Source organism: Rattus norvegicus, chromosome 5, assembly GCF_021556685.1.
Source record: "Rattus norvegicus strain SHRSP/BbbUtx chromosome 5, alternate assembly SHRSP_T2T, whole genome shotgun sequence".
Taxonomy (NCBI): Eukaryota; Metazoa; Chordata; class Mammalia; order Rodentia; family Muridae; genus Rattus; species Rattus norvegicus.
Window position 1 is genome coordinate 141,452,777 of NC_141538.1, and position 15,271 is coordinate 141,468,047.

Genomic DNA, 15,271 nt, shown 5'->3' on the forward strand with positions numbered 1-15,271 from the left:
TGAGCCATCTCATTGACCCCGCACTGAGAGGTCTCTCCTCAGCTGCAAATTCTCCTCTCTGTTGCAAGTTTGACTGGTTCCAACTTTTGTTTATTTATCATTATTATTATTGGTAGTAGTAGTAGTATATTTTTGTTTGGTATAGTGTTTGTTTATGTTGTTTGTTTCTGTAGTTGTCCCGGAAGTTGCTATGCACACCAAGCTGTCCTCAAACTCAGAGATCTCTCTGCCTCTGCCTCCTAAGTGCTGAGATCCAGTATTTTTAGTCAGTCTTTCTTTGTTTTCGTCTTAGATTTAGTTTTTACCTTATGTGCATGCCTGCATGTGTGTATGTATACCACATGCCTGCCTGGTGCTCCTGGAGATCCAAAGAGGACATTGGATTCCTTGTAACTGGAGTTGCAGATGGTTTCAAGCCACCTCTTGTGTGCTATTCTTGGTTATCTTTCCATTGGCATGACAAAACACTATGACAAAATCAATTTATTTTATTTTATTTTTTTTTTTTGGTTCTTTTTTTCAGAGCTGGGGACCGAACCCAGGGCCTTGCGCTTCCTAGGCAAGCGCTCTACCACTGAGCTAAATCCCCAGCCCCAGCAATTTATTTTTTAAAAAAGTGTTTAATTGGGCCTATGGTTTCAGAGGCTCAGAGTTCATGATGTCAGAGCAAAGGTGTAGTGACAAGGCTATCTGACAACCCACATCTTGACCAGAAAGTAGCAATACAGTCTAGAGGTCTTGATTGTGTTTTTTTCCCCTGCCAGTTAAAGAATTAAAAGGCAGGAAAAAAATCTCGGGGGTTGGGGATTTAGCTCAGTGGTAGAGCGCTTGCCTAGGAAGCGCAAGGCCCTGGGTTCGGTCCCCAGCTCCAAAAAAAAAGAACCAAAAAAAAAAAAAAATCTCAAGGGCAGCAGGTAGCAGGGGAGAAACCTCAAATACCACAGGCAGGAGCAGTCAGAACTAGCAGTTGAAAGGAATTTACTGAGGATGAGGAAACACACACACACACACACACACACACACACACACACACACACACACACACACACAGCAGACACACAGAGAAAAGACTCTGGAGAGCAGAAGGGAGCTCAGGAAGCCAAAAAAATCAAGTCTCTAGTCAAGGGCTCCGTTTTTAAAAAAGTGTCTAAAGAGTTTTCCTCCCCTAATTTAGGCCTGTCAATTTGAAAATAATAAAGATGGTTGGTTGACTCACAACTAATGTGGCGCATACCCTGGTCTAGCCTGGGACTTACTGAGACAGCCCATTGGCAGGGGGCTGCTGGTGAGAGACAAAAGCATACAGGATCTTTGTTTTATGTTCCCAGTGGGAGGGTGAGGAAGAAGTCCGCCATCTTGGAAATTTGCCACCTTTATTACCCAGCCACAGCCCCTCTTCCTATCTGTCTGTCTATCAGGGAGCCTGTCTGATAGTTTCTCACTCAGTAGGAGGTAGAGAGAGAGAGAAAGAGGTAGAGAGAGAGAGAAAGAGGGAGAGAGAGAGAGAGAGAGAGAGAGAGAGAGAGAGAGAGAGAGAGAGAGAGACTGGGAATGTCATAAACCTTTGGAAACCTCAAAATTTGCTCCCAGTAGCACAGCTCCTCCAGCAGTGCCACACATCCTAATCCTCCCCAAACCGTTCCACCACATGGTAAGACACAGGAAATACACACGAATATGTGTGTATTTCTTCTGGTCTCTCTCATTCTTCTTAGGGAGCCACTGGGATCCAATCATCGGGGAATCCTCATCAGAGACCTTATATAACTTTAATCACCTCCCAAAGCCCTACTTCTAAACATCAGTCAGATTCAATCTTTCCCCTCCTAATAGTTCACAATGGGGATTGAATTTCAACACATGAACCCTTGGGGACATGCTCAAACTAAAGCAATATTCACTAATAGAAGAACGATTAAATGAACTACAAGCAAATTAATTCAGAATGGGAGGGCGTGGTATGTGTGTGTGATATGTATAAGTGTGGTGTGGTGTAGTGTGTGTGTGTGTGTGTGTGTGTGAGAGAGAGAGAGAGAGAGAGAGAGAGTGAGATGTGGTATGCATGTGGTGTGTGTGCATGTGTGTTATGTATGTGTGTGTGTGTGGTGTGGTATGTATGTATGTGTGTATGTGTAGTTTGTGTTTGTGGTCTGTGTGGTCTTATGGAATGTGGTCTCTATGTGTGGTGTATATGTGGTATCTGTGTGTAATATGTCGTATGTATATGGTGTTTATGTAATATGTGGGATGTGTGTAATATGTGTGTTGTGTGGTGTATGGTGTGTTGTGTAGTGTATGGTGTGTGGTGTGTGTGTGTGTGTGTGTGTGGTAGGTGTGTGTGATGTGTGTGAGTGTGTGTGATGTATGGTGTATTGTGTGTGTGTGGTATGTGGTGTGTGTGTGTAGTGGATGTGTGTGGTGTGTGTGTGTGATGTGTGTGAGTGTGTATAGTATATGGTATATTGTGCTGTATAGTGTATGGTGTGTGCGTGTGGTGTGTGCATGTGGTGTGTGTGTGTATGTAAGTGTGTGGTGTGTGTGTGTTGTAGTGTGTGTGTAGTGTGTATGGTATGTGGAAGGGTGAGGGGCTTGTAAGTGAGATGATGACAAAAAGAAATAAAGATGTCGAGCTTACCTAAGACGCCTCTGTAGAAGCAGCACGATGGAGTAGGAAACGGAGGCGCTCACCCTTTGTTCTGTGTCTTTTCCTGTTTGAATTTATTATAATGAACCTGAAGTTCTCTCTCTCTCTCTCTCTCTCTCTCTCTCTCTCTCTCTCTCTCTCTCTCTCTCTTTCTCTCTCTCAGTTGTGGGTTCAGATCTCATTATGAAATATAAACTGGTTTCAGACTTGTAATCCTCCTGCCTCAGCCTCCAAATGCTTCAATTACAGGGTGCACCACCACACTTCAGTCGTGAATTACTCTTGTAACTAAGGAACAGAGAAAGAAATCTGGGCATGGTGCCTCATGCTTGCAACCCCAGAACTCAGAAGGCTGGGGCAGAAGGATTGCAGTGAGTTTGAGGTCAGCCTGGACTATCTGGTGTGTTCTAGCCTGGGCTACAGACTCTGACTTAATAACAAAACAAAAGGTTAGAGAGATGGTTCCGTGGCTAAGAGCAAACGCTGTTTTTGCAGAGATCTGGGCATCAGTTTCCAGCCCCTAAATGGTGCTCACAACCATCTCCAATTCCAGCGCTGGGGATTTTGATGTCCTTCTCTGGCTTCCCTGGGCAGTGTATACATCTGAGCAACAAACAAACAAACAAACAAACAAACAAACAAACAAACAACCTCAAACACATAAAGAAATAAATCTTTTTTAAAGAGAAAAAGAGAGACTTTAAAATTTTAAGCAAACATTTAAATGTAAAAAATATTACTAAGCTGGGGCGGGGGGAATGGCTTTGTAGTGGCTAAAGAGCTTGCTTGAGCAAACATGACGGCCTGAGTTGGTTCCCGAGCCTGGGTAAAATGCTGGGTATGTGGTTGTGGTCCTGTAATTTCAGCACTGAGAAGCAGTGACAAGAGGAACCATGAGTAGTGGTGGTGTCCCTGACTGACAGTCTAGCCAATCCATGATCTCCAGGTCCAAGGAGAGACCCTGGAGAGAGACCAGGGAAGACATCTGATTTGTTTTCCAGCCTCCAATATCCACGTGCAGGCCTGCACACACATACTCACCCCCAAAACCAAACTGTAACAAAGCTGTCATGAGACCTGCAGTCTCGGAGGCTCCGGAGCAATGTGACGTCTTCTGTTCCTAGGAACTGACCACGCTTGGGCAGTGAAAGTGGACAAAGGGCTGGCCTCTGTGGAGGGAAGTGGATGGCTAGGATTTATGCAGGGAATACATGTCATTGTTCACTCTTGTTTGAATATTGAATTTTAGCCATGAGGATATACTTCACTTACTTCATAGTAACATTTTATATTTCTAAATATATTTGAGGACAAATCACAGACATTAGCTAATGTCTAGCCATAAGAATGTTCTGTGCACCATGATTTATAGCAGTGGAAATCTGTAAGCAATACCGCAAAGTCTGATGAGAGCAAGCTCCCCAAGTGAACTACAGTGCATGAATAATAGAGGTAGGAGAGGATGGCTCAGTCAGCAGAGTGCCTGCCGTGCAGACCTGAGGTCGTAAGTCAGGACCCTCGGACATCATAGTGGTGCGGGATGCAACCACAGCGCTGGGGGAGTGGAGAGAGATTCCTGAAGCTCACAAACCAGCCAGCCTAGTGGAATTAGTGAGTTCCAGGTTGGATAAGAGGCCTCAATGCAAAATCTAAGGTGCACACCTTTAATCCCAGCACCTGAGAGGCAAAGACAGTCGGATCTTTGAGTGCATGGCTAGCCTGGTCTACAGAGTGAGTTTTAGGACAGCCAGGGCTACACAGAGAAACCCTGTCTTGAATAAACCAAAACCAAAACCAAAACCACAAAACTAAGACGCAGGGAGACAAAGGTAGACAGATCTCTGAGTTTGAGGCCAACCTGGTTTCCATAGTGAATTCCAGGACAGCCAAGGCTATATATAGTGAGATCCTGTCTCATAAATCAAAATAAACAAACAAGCAAAGGGGGAGATCAACTGATTGTAGAGGAATTTTAATCCAGCAAAATGGCTAGTCTGGCAAGGAATCACATCCAAAAACCTACATCTGTGTGATCCATCCATAATACAAACATAGCCTTAGTACACACCTTTAATCCCAAACAATATAGGTAAGGCTAGCTTATAGAAAGAATCAGTCATGTTTAAAAGTGATGTCTAGTTGAAGGGCAAAGTGACAAACCAGAGAAAGATTTGACAGAATGAGTCAGAGATAGGATATGCCCAGCTCTCATGAGAACAGACAAGAAAGAAAGGCTACTTTAGAGCAGTGCAGAGTAAATCCAAAACGGAGGGCAGTTCAATGAGTGCAGTTCAGTTCAATGAGTTCAGGCAATGCAGTGTTCAGTTCAGTTTGGTACAGTTCAGTTCGTGGAGTTCAGAGGCAGTCTTTCAAAGCAGAGCAATTCAGTCAGAAGCCAAGAGAATCCAATTTGAATCAGTCAGTTTGGAGAGGGGTTTGAGTCCGAACAGCTGAGTTGAACCTGCCAGCCAGAGTTCAGAAAGAGCTAAAAAAGGGTGCGTTTATCCAGAAGTAAACCTCTGAGATGACAATTACATCTGGCGATTACAGACTACTACAGATTACTTTTACAGACTGAGAAATACACCTAATCACCCAATGTCAACCTCTGGCCTCTGTACACATGTGCATATGTATGAACACCTGCACCACATTTGCAACTCCCACACAAGAACACACACAGAATAGAAAACATGGGCCTTAAAATGATTTTATAGAAAAATGTGTTAGTAGTAGTAATATATCTTTTTTTTTGAAAATGACCAAAATGCATAGGAAGATCAAAATTTAAAAATATATGACAGGCGAGTGAGATGGCCCCTTGGGTGAAGGCACTTGTCTCCAAAACTCACCTAGTAGAAGGAATGAAGTGACCCCCACACCTTGTCCTCTGACCTCCAAGCAAGTATTATGGCATTCATGAACCTACTTCCCACATAATAAACAAACAAACAAACAAACAAATAAACATAATAACTTAAAAGTGTATACATAAGCCCAGATGGTAACATAGACTTATAATCTCAACACTAGGGAGGCTAAGACTGGAGGATCATGGGTTTGAGGTCAGCCTAGACTGCTGAGTGGTGGGTTACATAGTAAGGTTCTGCCTCAAAAAAAAAAATGCTATCAATTCTCTGTCTATCCATGTCTAACATTATTGACATTACATTGCTCTCCAAAGCATGACATCGATAGCTTCACAATAAGTTTGCTACACATTAGTTTTTTCTTTTGTCTTTACATTTAAATTTTGATTGAAAATTTAAGAGCTAATGCCACGTTTTCTTCCTTTCCTTTGTTCATTCTTTCTCTGTCTTTGTAATTACAAGAGCAATTCATGAGCTCAGTGTTTCTATTTACAGTCCCACTACATTTTATGTAGTGAGTGTATTAGTGTCATGGTGCCTAAGTGGTGGTTAGGGGACAACTTGTGACAGTCAGTCCTCAATATCCATCATGTATAACCCAAGGATTGACCTCAGGCCCTTAGGATTGACAGCAGGCACCTTTACCTGGTGTAGTTTTGGATGGACAGTCAGTGAGATAAATAGACAGAAATACAATCCAAGCCAACAGATACCAAAAGGTTAGTGTGTTTTACATCTTAGAGGTAACAACATCATTAGGCTGACATACTGTGTGTGTATGTACACATGTGTGAGCACATATATGCCTAGGTAAAAGTAACTACACACTGATTGGAGATGAGGAAAAGTTTTCCAATACCATGAACCTAGTGAAAACAAAATTTGTTTAAAAAAAAGAATTTCAAAATGGCAACTGCCCAACACAGAATCAACAGTGGGGCTCTTGTGTGACTGCAGTTTATACACCCCTGTAGCCAGCCCTGTGCAGGGATCTGTCTGGGCTGTGAACAGCTGTGGGAACTCACAGCTTTGGTCCAGTCTAGTCAGAAGGGAGGAAGCTGACACCTGAAATATGAGCCCCAGCAGGTGCCCCATCTTGAAGATTGAAGGAATCCTGCCTGCAGTTATGTAGAGCCACAGTGCTGAGCAGTGAGACACCCAGTGTTGGTTGAACGTTGACTGTGTACCACAATTTTACCGTTTTGTATGGTTAATGCTTAAAAAAACCTTACAGGAGTCTGATTGTGAAGACACTATGTTAGGACTATTTTTAATAAGAAAAAATAGGATCAGAGAGGTCCAATGTGGAGCATGCTGTTTGACCAACTGGACCCTTGATTTCAGCTACTAATGTCCCAGGCCCACAGTACAGTGTGTGGCAATCCCGAGTGTATATATTATGACATCTAAACAGCCAGTACAAAGACCAATTCTCCTACTTGAGTACAACCTTTTAGCTTCCCCAAGGCCATCAACACATATATCTAAGTACCCTTTCCCTCTGGCCCTGATTCCTGTTTGACTAACTATCCCTGGTCTTTATAGCAAAGAGCCCTTCCCTGGAGGCCATAAACTCTTGATGGTAGATGCCTCACATGGGGTCTGGACCACATCAAACTACCCTAAGTTTCAGAAATGGGATATCCTCATGTTCTAGTCTTAGGACTTTCTATTTCCAAGTCTACCACAAACCCTTCCAGGAAGGTGATAAGCTCTCCCACCTACCCATCTTCAGAACTGCTCATTTAGTCTGAAAGAGTCTTGCAGTCTGAAGTATGTCTGTGTGCTCTCCAAGGTCTCCATCTGGGATATTCTGGTTCTATGCTTAAGTGACAAGAGAGTAATAACAACAAAAACAAAGGCCGGGTTACAGCTCAGTGGTAAAGCACTTGCCTAGAATACATGAGGCCCTGGGTTCTAGCCACAACACCACAGAAAGAGAAAGAAATTTGTGTTAGCGATGGACATGCTAGACATTGTTCTCAGAAGTACTTAAACACTTGAGGTGTTACTACATTCAATTCTTGCAGCATTTTGTGGTTTTTCAAGACAGGATTTCTCTGTGTAGCCCTGGCTGTCCTGGAATTCACTATGTAGTTCAGGCTGGTCTAGAACTCAGAGATCTGCCTGCCTCTGTCTCTGCCTCCTGAGCGCTGGGATCAAAGGTGTGCACCACTGCCACCACCACCACTACCTGGCTCCTTGCAGCATTCTTGTGTAGGAGGTTCTGGTTATAAGTGAGCAGATCGGGAAGGTTAGATGACTTCCTCAGGAAGGTCATACATACAGTGGAAGGAGTCATGATGTAGTCGTGATGGGAATTATATCTCTCTGTGCCTTCCCTGTTCTTGCTGGGCTAAAATGCTTCAAAGATGAACCCTTTTGTCACTGCCTGGCTCTTCCGCCCACCTTACAAAAACCCTTTAGGGCCACTCAAAACCCCTTCAAAGTGACCCCACAGTCCCCTCTGCTGGCAACTGTTTTCCACTGCAGGCTCTCTCTGACCTTGAATGGCCTCTCTGGGAGTTGAGATGCTTCTGGCTGCAAGCCACAACAGCCAGCTCTGGCTATCTTAAGGGGAAAGGGAAAGGGAGCGAGGCCGGGTGGTGGAGGATGAAGACAGGGGAGAAAAGAGAGGGACAGACAGGGATAATGGGTTAGAAGGGTTATGGGGTATCTCAGGGACTAAAGGAAGGGTTAAACAGACAAAAAAATTATCATAGAGAGAAAGGGCAGGTCCCAGCCTCACCTCACAACTAGAGATCATGTGACATGTGACTATTGTACAAGCTCCTTATCCAGTGACTCAACTCTAACAACTGATCCCTCCCTGTGTCTGTCCATTCAAAGTTCTAGACTATCAGCTTGTAGCTTGGGCTAGCTGGAGCCAGTCTGGACCCCGTGTATCTGGTCATGAACTTTCAGAGGGAAATATCTGTGACCAAGAATGCCGTTCCCAACATTGAACAGCCAGAATGGCAAAGACGTGTCAGAGGACACTGACCAATCTCTAAGCAGTCTCCTCAAAGTTCTACACTAAGCCAGGCTGGAGGGAAAGTAAAATAGAAACCCCACTAGGTAGCTCATGTGACAGCCTATGGGAAGTGGCTCTGTAGCATACTCAGCGATATTGAAGCGCTTCTGTGTGCTAACCATCGGTGGGGCTGTTCTGATATGGACTCAGCCCTCCGTCCTATACTAACCCAATTCACCTTCTCTACTGTCATCATCGGTGAAGTCCCAGGTGAGGGATACTATTCCAAGCCATCCCCTCAGGTACTGACGGCCTGTGAAACACAGCTTCTTTTTCTGCAGATGACCAACTAGCATCACCACATGGTTCTTAACAAGGGTCCCAGTAAGCTCACAGCTCCCAATCCTTAGTCTCAGTACCCCTAAAGAGCCACACTTCCTGCTAAGACTCTGAAGACTTACTGACCCACTCGGTGAGCAACTACTTCCCCGGGCACATCTGCGAGGGCAGGGGTGGATGAGGTGTGAAGAAAAGTTGGGGACAACAGATGCAGTGGGTGTGTCAGAATGGAGGCTGTGTCCTTGAATGGCCAGTGTGATAGTTACTCTTGATTGTCCGTCTGCCTGGATTTAGAATCATCATGGCAGATCCACACACCTGTGGGGTCAGCTGAGCTACAACTGGGAAGTGAATTCCACTGCTCTTTTCGAGAATATGCCAAAACGTCGAGAGGTAGTCCTTTGATGTCCCATTTTAGACTTTTCGTTGTTGTGAAAAATACCCAAGAGAAACCATTAAAGGAGAAATTTATTTTCGTGATCTCAAGAGTCCAAGATTGACTGAATCTATTGATTTGACCCTAAGTCCGGGCAGAACATTGTGACAGTAAAAGCTTGCTGCTTGCTTTGTGGTGGCCAAGAAGCAGATCGCATGTCTGCGTTAACTAGTTTCTTCCCTTCTCTCCTTTATTTTTATTCCATCCAGATCCTCAACCTATTATATGGGATCTCCACATTCAACACATCCTCTGCCCCAAAACGACCGGAAGCCTTTATCAGCCGAGTCACTGTTAGGTTATAGCAATAAGTGATGCTGGCAGGGTCTGGGTGGCAGGGGAGGGACACCTTTATTTCTTTTCACTGCAAGGAAGGAGAAAGAGCTGACACAGCAGCAAAAACTCCAAAGTAAATGCCTGAGCTCTCGAAGGCAGCACTGATGGTGACTACAGGTGCTCCAGTAGCCCCAGCAGCATGGTGTTCTTGGACTAGTTCTGGTTTTGGCAGCAGTGGCAGGCACAGCCTCAACAAGAGTGTGAACTCCTGGGTACCTGTAGGGCAGTAGCCAGAGCTGCACTTACAAAGGCAATATGTGGGCTCTGGAGAGCATCTGTCTGTCTGTCTGTCTGTCTGTTCGTTTTGCTCCTCCAGCGCCCTAGAGGTCAGCGTCCTGGGTAACGTCAGCATCTCCATCTCCTCCCCCAGCCCTTTGAACACTTATTTCCCCCATATTACCTTCCTTCTCCAAAATCCTAGAACGGATTTTGGGTTTTTGGTTTTTGTTTGGGAATGCAAGAGGAGGTGAGGATGATGCTTCCCTAGCACAGCCTTTAATGGCTGGTCTGCCTCTTCCTCCCTCCCTCTCCCATGTTCACTGACTAGAGAGACCCTGGGGGATGGTACGACTACAAGAGAGCGGGAGCCAAGATCTGTAAATCCCCAACTGGACAGAACCGTTTATCAACCCGACACTGACCGTAGACGGCACACAAATAAGAATTAAGTTAATCTACCGCCTCTGGATCACGCTAACAGCGGGGCTATTTGTTATAGTGGCTGAGCCTCTGCTGGGATGACAACCAAGATTAATACATCCGTGGGAATGCAGTGCTTCCTAATGGCAGGCTCTGCTAAGCACTTCATCCTCATTGACTCCTCACACAGCAAGTGGTTCCCATTCATCAGGGACGAGGACACAAAATGGCAGAGAGATTAAGTACCTTGTCCGAGGTTCAGTTGGCTTGAAAGCACCCGTGCTTGGAGGTCTTTTGCCTGTCTACACTCTGCTCTGCAGGAGGCTGCTTGGGTTGCGTCTCCTGGCTTTGCACTCTTGACTGGCCCTTAGGTTTGGCAAGGAGGGGCAAGGCACACCGGAACAGAGGGCAAGGAGGTCTTACTCCACCCACTCCAAGCTCCCTATCAGGCACCTGATAGAACCGGCTACGTTCCTTTGCCAAAGGCCACATCTCCTGTTGGAAAGCCATCTGGAATGGTAGCAGCTCACTGGTAATGGCTCTCCACTGTCTTAGCTAACGGTGATTGGCAATGTTTTGTTAATTTCTCCCAACCTAATGCCCCTGTGTAAAGGTTTCCCCACTAACTTATCCTCACTGGTCCGTGCTATGGACGGTGTCGACTGTCAGCTTTGTTGGGCTCTAGATCAGCAGTTCTCAACCTGTGGGGTCTTGAGCCCCTCTGAGAGTCAAACGAACCTTTCACAGGGGTCACCCAAGACCATCAGAAAACACAGATATTTAAAGTACAATTTACAACAGTAGCAACATTACAGTTGTGAAGTAGCAATGAAAATAAATTTATGGTTGGGGAGGTCATCACAACACGAGGAACTGTATTAAATGAAGCGTGAGGCAAGGTTCCAGGCACTCCTAGGCATGGACTGTTTTAGATTAGGTTAGCTCTCGGGTGTGTCTGTGAAGGTTTTTCTTGACAAAGTTAATTGAGGTGGGGTAGCACCATTCCATGGGCTGGGGTCCTGGAATTCATAAGGAGGAAGAAGCTAGCTGGCATCATAAAGCATTCGATGGTTTCTGCTTCCTGACTACATATGCAGTGTGACCAGATTCCAACCATTCCCTACCCTGTACTGTGAACCACAATAATAAACCTTTTATCTTTCCATTTTTTAAAAATTTTATTTCATTATTATTTTTTATGTGCATTGATGTTTTGCCTGCATGCATGTCTGTGTGAGGGTGCCAGATTCCCTGGACCTAGAGTTACAGATGGTTGTGAGCCACCATGTGGTTGCTGGGAATTGAACCCTGGTCCTCTGGAAGAGCAGCCAGTGCTCTTAACCACTGAGCCATCTCTCCAGCCCCGCCTTTTCTCTTTTAAGTTGCTTTCATTAGAGTGTTTTAGCACAGCAGTGTGAGAAGCAACTGGCAGATCCCTTTGAGTGCTGTTTGCAGTTAGCACCCTGACAGTACAGCACATTTGTGGTTTTTAGAAACATCAGGGACCCCTGTTGTTCTCTCACTCACTTCTTCCTTGGAAGGAGCACCCACCTTTCTGACTCAGGACACCCGCTGTGGGAAGAATTGACTGTCCTCTGGGTTGTAGAGGTAGGCAAGTGTTTCAGCCTGGCCAATCAGAGCGATGCATCCCTGGGCCTTCAGTGATGGACTTAGAGGTTAGCACAGGTCCCAGTCAGGATGTTGAGTGACAACAGTGGGAAAGAGATGAAGATGCGGGTAGATGTTGTATCTGTATGTTGATTCCAAGAAGGAAGGCAATCCTCAGGAGACAAAGCCGAGTCTCAGTTACATATTATTCATATTTGTAAGCCCCTGGGTCCAGTGATCCCTGAAGTCCAATCCACTCCTGGGTTTTGTTTCCCCACTCTGAGCTCTTACAGTCCCCTTTTGTCTAACCCACGGCGATCTGGGTTTTCTGTCACTTGCAACCAAGCATGATAATGGATAGAGAAATATGTCAAACTCATATATGTTCTTTGCAAGGAAACAGAAACCACTTCTATCTAATCAGTGGTGTGTGTTGGAGGTCAGGGATTGGCAAGAAATTAAAAGAAAGGCAGAAAGTGCAGGTTTGGGAAAGGACACGTGCTGCAGTGGTTCCGGGGGATTCAGACAGCAGGAATGACTAGAGAGTGGCCTTAGGGCACTGATCTCATTGGAATAAGCCAATACCGACCAACTGCCATCCAAAGACTGTGCTAGAGATTTGGTTTGGAAGTAGGGAGGGATGCTATGGGCAGAGAGGGGTAGGGACACAGAAGGACAGAGCCACAGCATGATTGATTTACTTGAGAAATTAAAAACAAAGTCATGCTTAGCAAAGGTGGGAGAAAGGAAGGAACTCAGCTCTGCTGACCTCATTTTCTCCCAGACACAAAAGAGACAGTGAAATATCTGGGACTCAGGGGAATTCCAGCTGTCACCAGGTCACACTAGGGACGGTGGAGAAAACCCAGGGCATCAGAGAGGCATTATCTATCACATGGGCATCGTTCTGGACCAAAAGGGAGAAGAATGATAGCTCTCTAGTGAAGCCCATTGAAGAGGGCAGTGCTCTCCTCACCAGACCCTTACAGGCTCCATGGCCCATTTGAGAGCTTCCTATACAGCCATGATGTCCTTCCACACGGCTTGTTCTGCCCCCTCCTCCTTCCTCACAGAACAGGTGTCTGCCGAAGTGCAAGGCTGAGATCAGCAGAGCCATAACAAAGCCTCAGAATTTCTCTCTCTCTCTCTCTCTCTCTCTCTCTCTCTCTCTCTCTCTCTCTCTCTCTCTGTGTGTGTATGTGTACTTGCTTGTGTATGTGTACAGGCGTGTGTGTACACGTGTATACTTTTGCACATAGAGGTCAGAAGTCAATGCTGAATGCTTTCTTCATAATCTCAATCTTATTTTTAAAAATATTTTTTATATTATTGTTGCTGTTGTTATTATCATTGACAGGATCTCAGTATGTACCTCTGGCTAGCCCAGAAGATGCTGAGTAGACGAGACTGGCAACAAACTCAGAGATCCACCTGTCTCTGTTTCCTGAGTGCTGGGATGACAGGTGTTAGCCACCGTGCTCGGAGATGGGTGGGTGTGTAAGTATGTGCACATGGGTGCAGGTGTCTACAGAGGAATATGAAGTTACAGTGATCCATCTGACATAGACTCTGGAAAACACACTCTGGTCCTTTAGATGAGAATGAGCAAGTTTATAATCGCTGATTATCTATCTATCTATCTGTCTGTCTGTCTGTCTGTCTATCTGTCTATCTGTCTATCTGTCTATCTGTCTATCTATCTGTCTATCTGTCTGTCTATCTGTCTATCTATCTATCTACAGTGTCTCTTGCCGGCCCAGAGCTATCCAAGAAGGCTTGGCCAGCCAGTTAGTGAGTCTCAGGAACCCACTTGTCTTTGCCTCCCCAGTGCTGAGGTCACAGACATATGACACTCACCTGGGTTTTTGCACTTTACTGACCAATCCATCTTCAGAAGTTCTAAGCTTCAAAATTTAAATCTGGTTGGTCTGCAGCTGCTTACCGATAGACTCCAATTCAACAGGGGACCGCACTCCTTCTAGGTACACAGACTAGCCAGTGGTGGCAAGTGGGAAATCTGAACTGAAACAAAGATTGGGATCCTAATTTTGTTGCTAGTGAGCTATGTGATAAGGGACCAGCTGTCTACCGGCCCCATACCTTTGAGCCTCCATTCATTATCATGAGGGAAATGATACCTGGGCTAAAAGCCTGTTGCCTAGGCACCAGTATAGTTCAAGTGGTTGTGGAAAACATTAAAATACTTCCAAGTCAATTAGTAAACAGATAGCCAGAGCCTGGGGCATCCCAGCACACTTACTTCTCCCTTGCCTGTCCTTGCTTGATCCAATAAGTCGTGTTAACTAACTCTTGGCACAACAGAGTTGAGACCTTAGTCTAACCAGAAGGCCAGCATCCACCATTGTTGATGGTCTTAGTTAGGGCTGTGACAAAAAACTATGACCAAAACAAAACAAAAAGAAAAAGCAGCCTTGGAGAGGAAAAAGTTTATTTTGGTTTGCATCTCTCAGGTCACACTCATCATTAAGGCCAAGGCAGGAACTGGAAGCAGGAACTGAAGCAGAAGCCATGGAGGAACACGCCGTACCATCTTGCTCGCCATGGCTTGCTCAGTGTACTTTCTTATACCACCCAGGTCTTCCTGCCTAGGCACAGCCCCACCAGCAGTAAGCTGGACCTTCCCACATCAATCAAGGGAATGCTCCTAAAAGCTTACCAAGAGGCCAATATAGTGGGTACATTTTCCTACTGAAGTTCTCTCTTCCCAAATGACTCGTTTGTGTCAAGTTAATAAAGCCCCGGCCAGCACACTGCTAACGTAAGAACCTGAGGTGTGTTTTTTAATATCAGCCCTGAGTGGTCATCTTTGGTACTGAGATGCTTTGGGTAAAGAATAGCAGAGTCCGTCCATGTCAGCTGTTACTATTTTAAACAGGGAAACTCAGGGGATGTGAGTTCAGGGTCGAGCACTTCGAGCAAGTGGGTTGGGACTGGCACTTTAAGAACAGTACGAGTTGGGGTTGGGGATTTAGCTCAGTGGTAGAGCGCTTGCCTAGCAATCGCAAGGCCCTGGGTTCGGTCCCCAGCTCCAAAAAAAAAAAAGAAAAAAGAAAAAAAAGAACAGTACGAGTCCTGAGACGGTTTCCGGGCACGGATGCCTAGGCAGTCTGATCCAGGCAATGTGTATAATTAGGACAGCCACATACTGGCCCCTTCCCAGTTGAAAAGGACTCACCATTGTCAACTCTGCGGGGATGCTGGGATGTCTCATTTCTCTAAGACACAGAAGCTTCTCCTGGTAGATACTGCCTTTCAAAAGGCAAAATTCTAAGTTTGAACTACGCTTGGACATGAAATATCTCCCAAAAGGGTTATGAGTTGAAGGCCTGCTCCCTCATGCCATGTGTAGAGGCAGGACTTTGGGGAAGTAATTGTATCTTGAAGGCTTTACCCCAATCGATGGG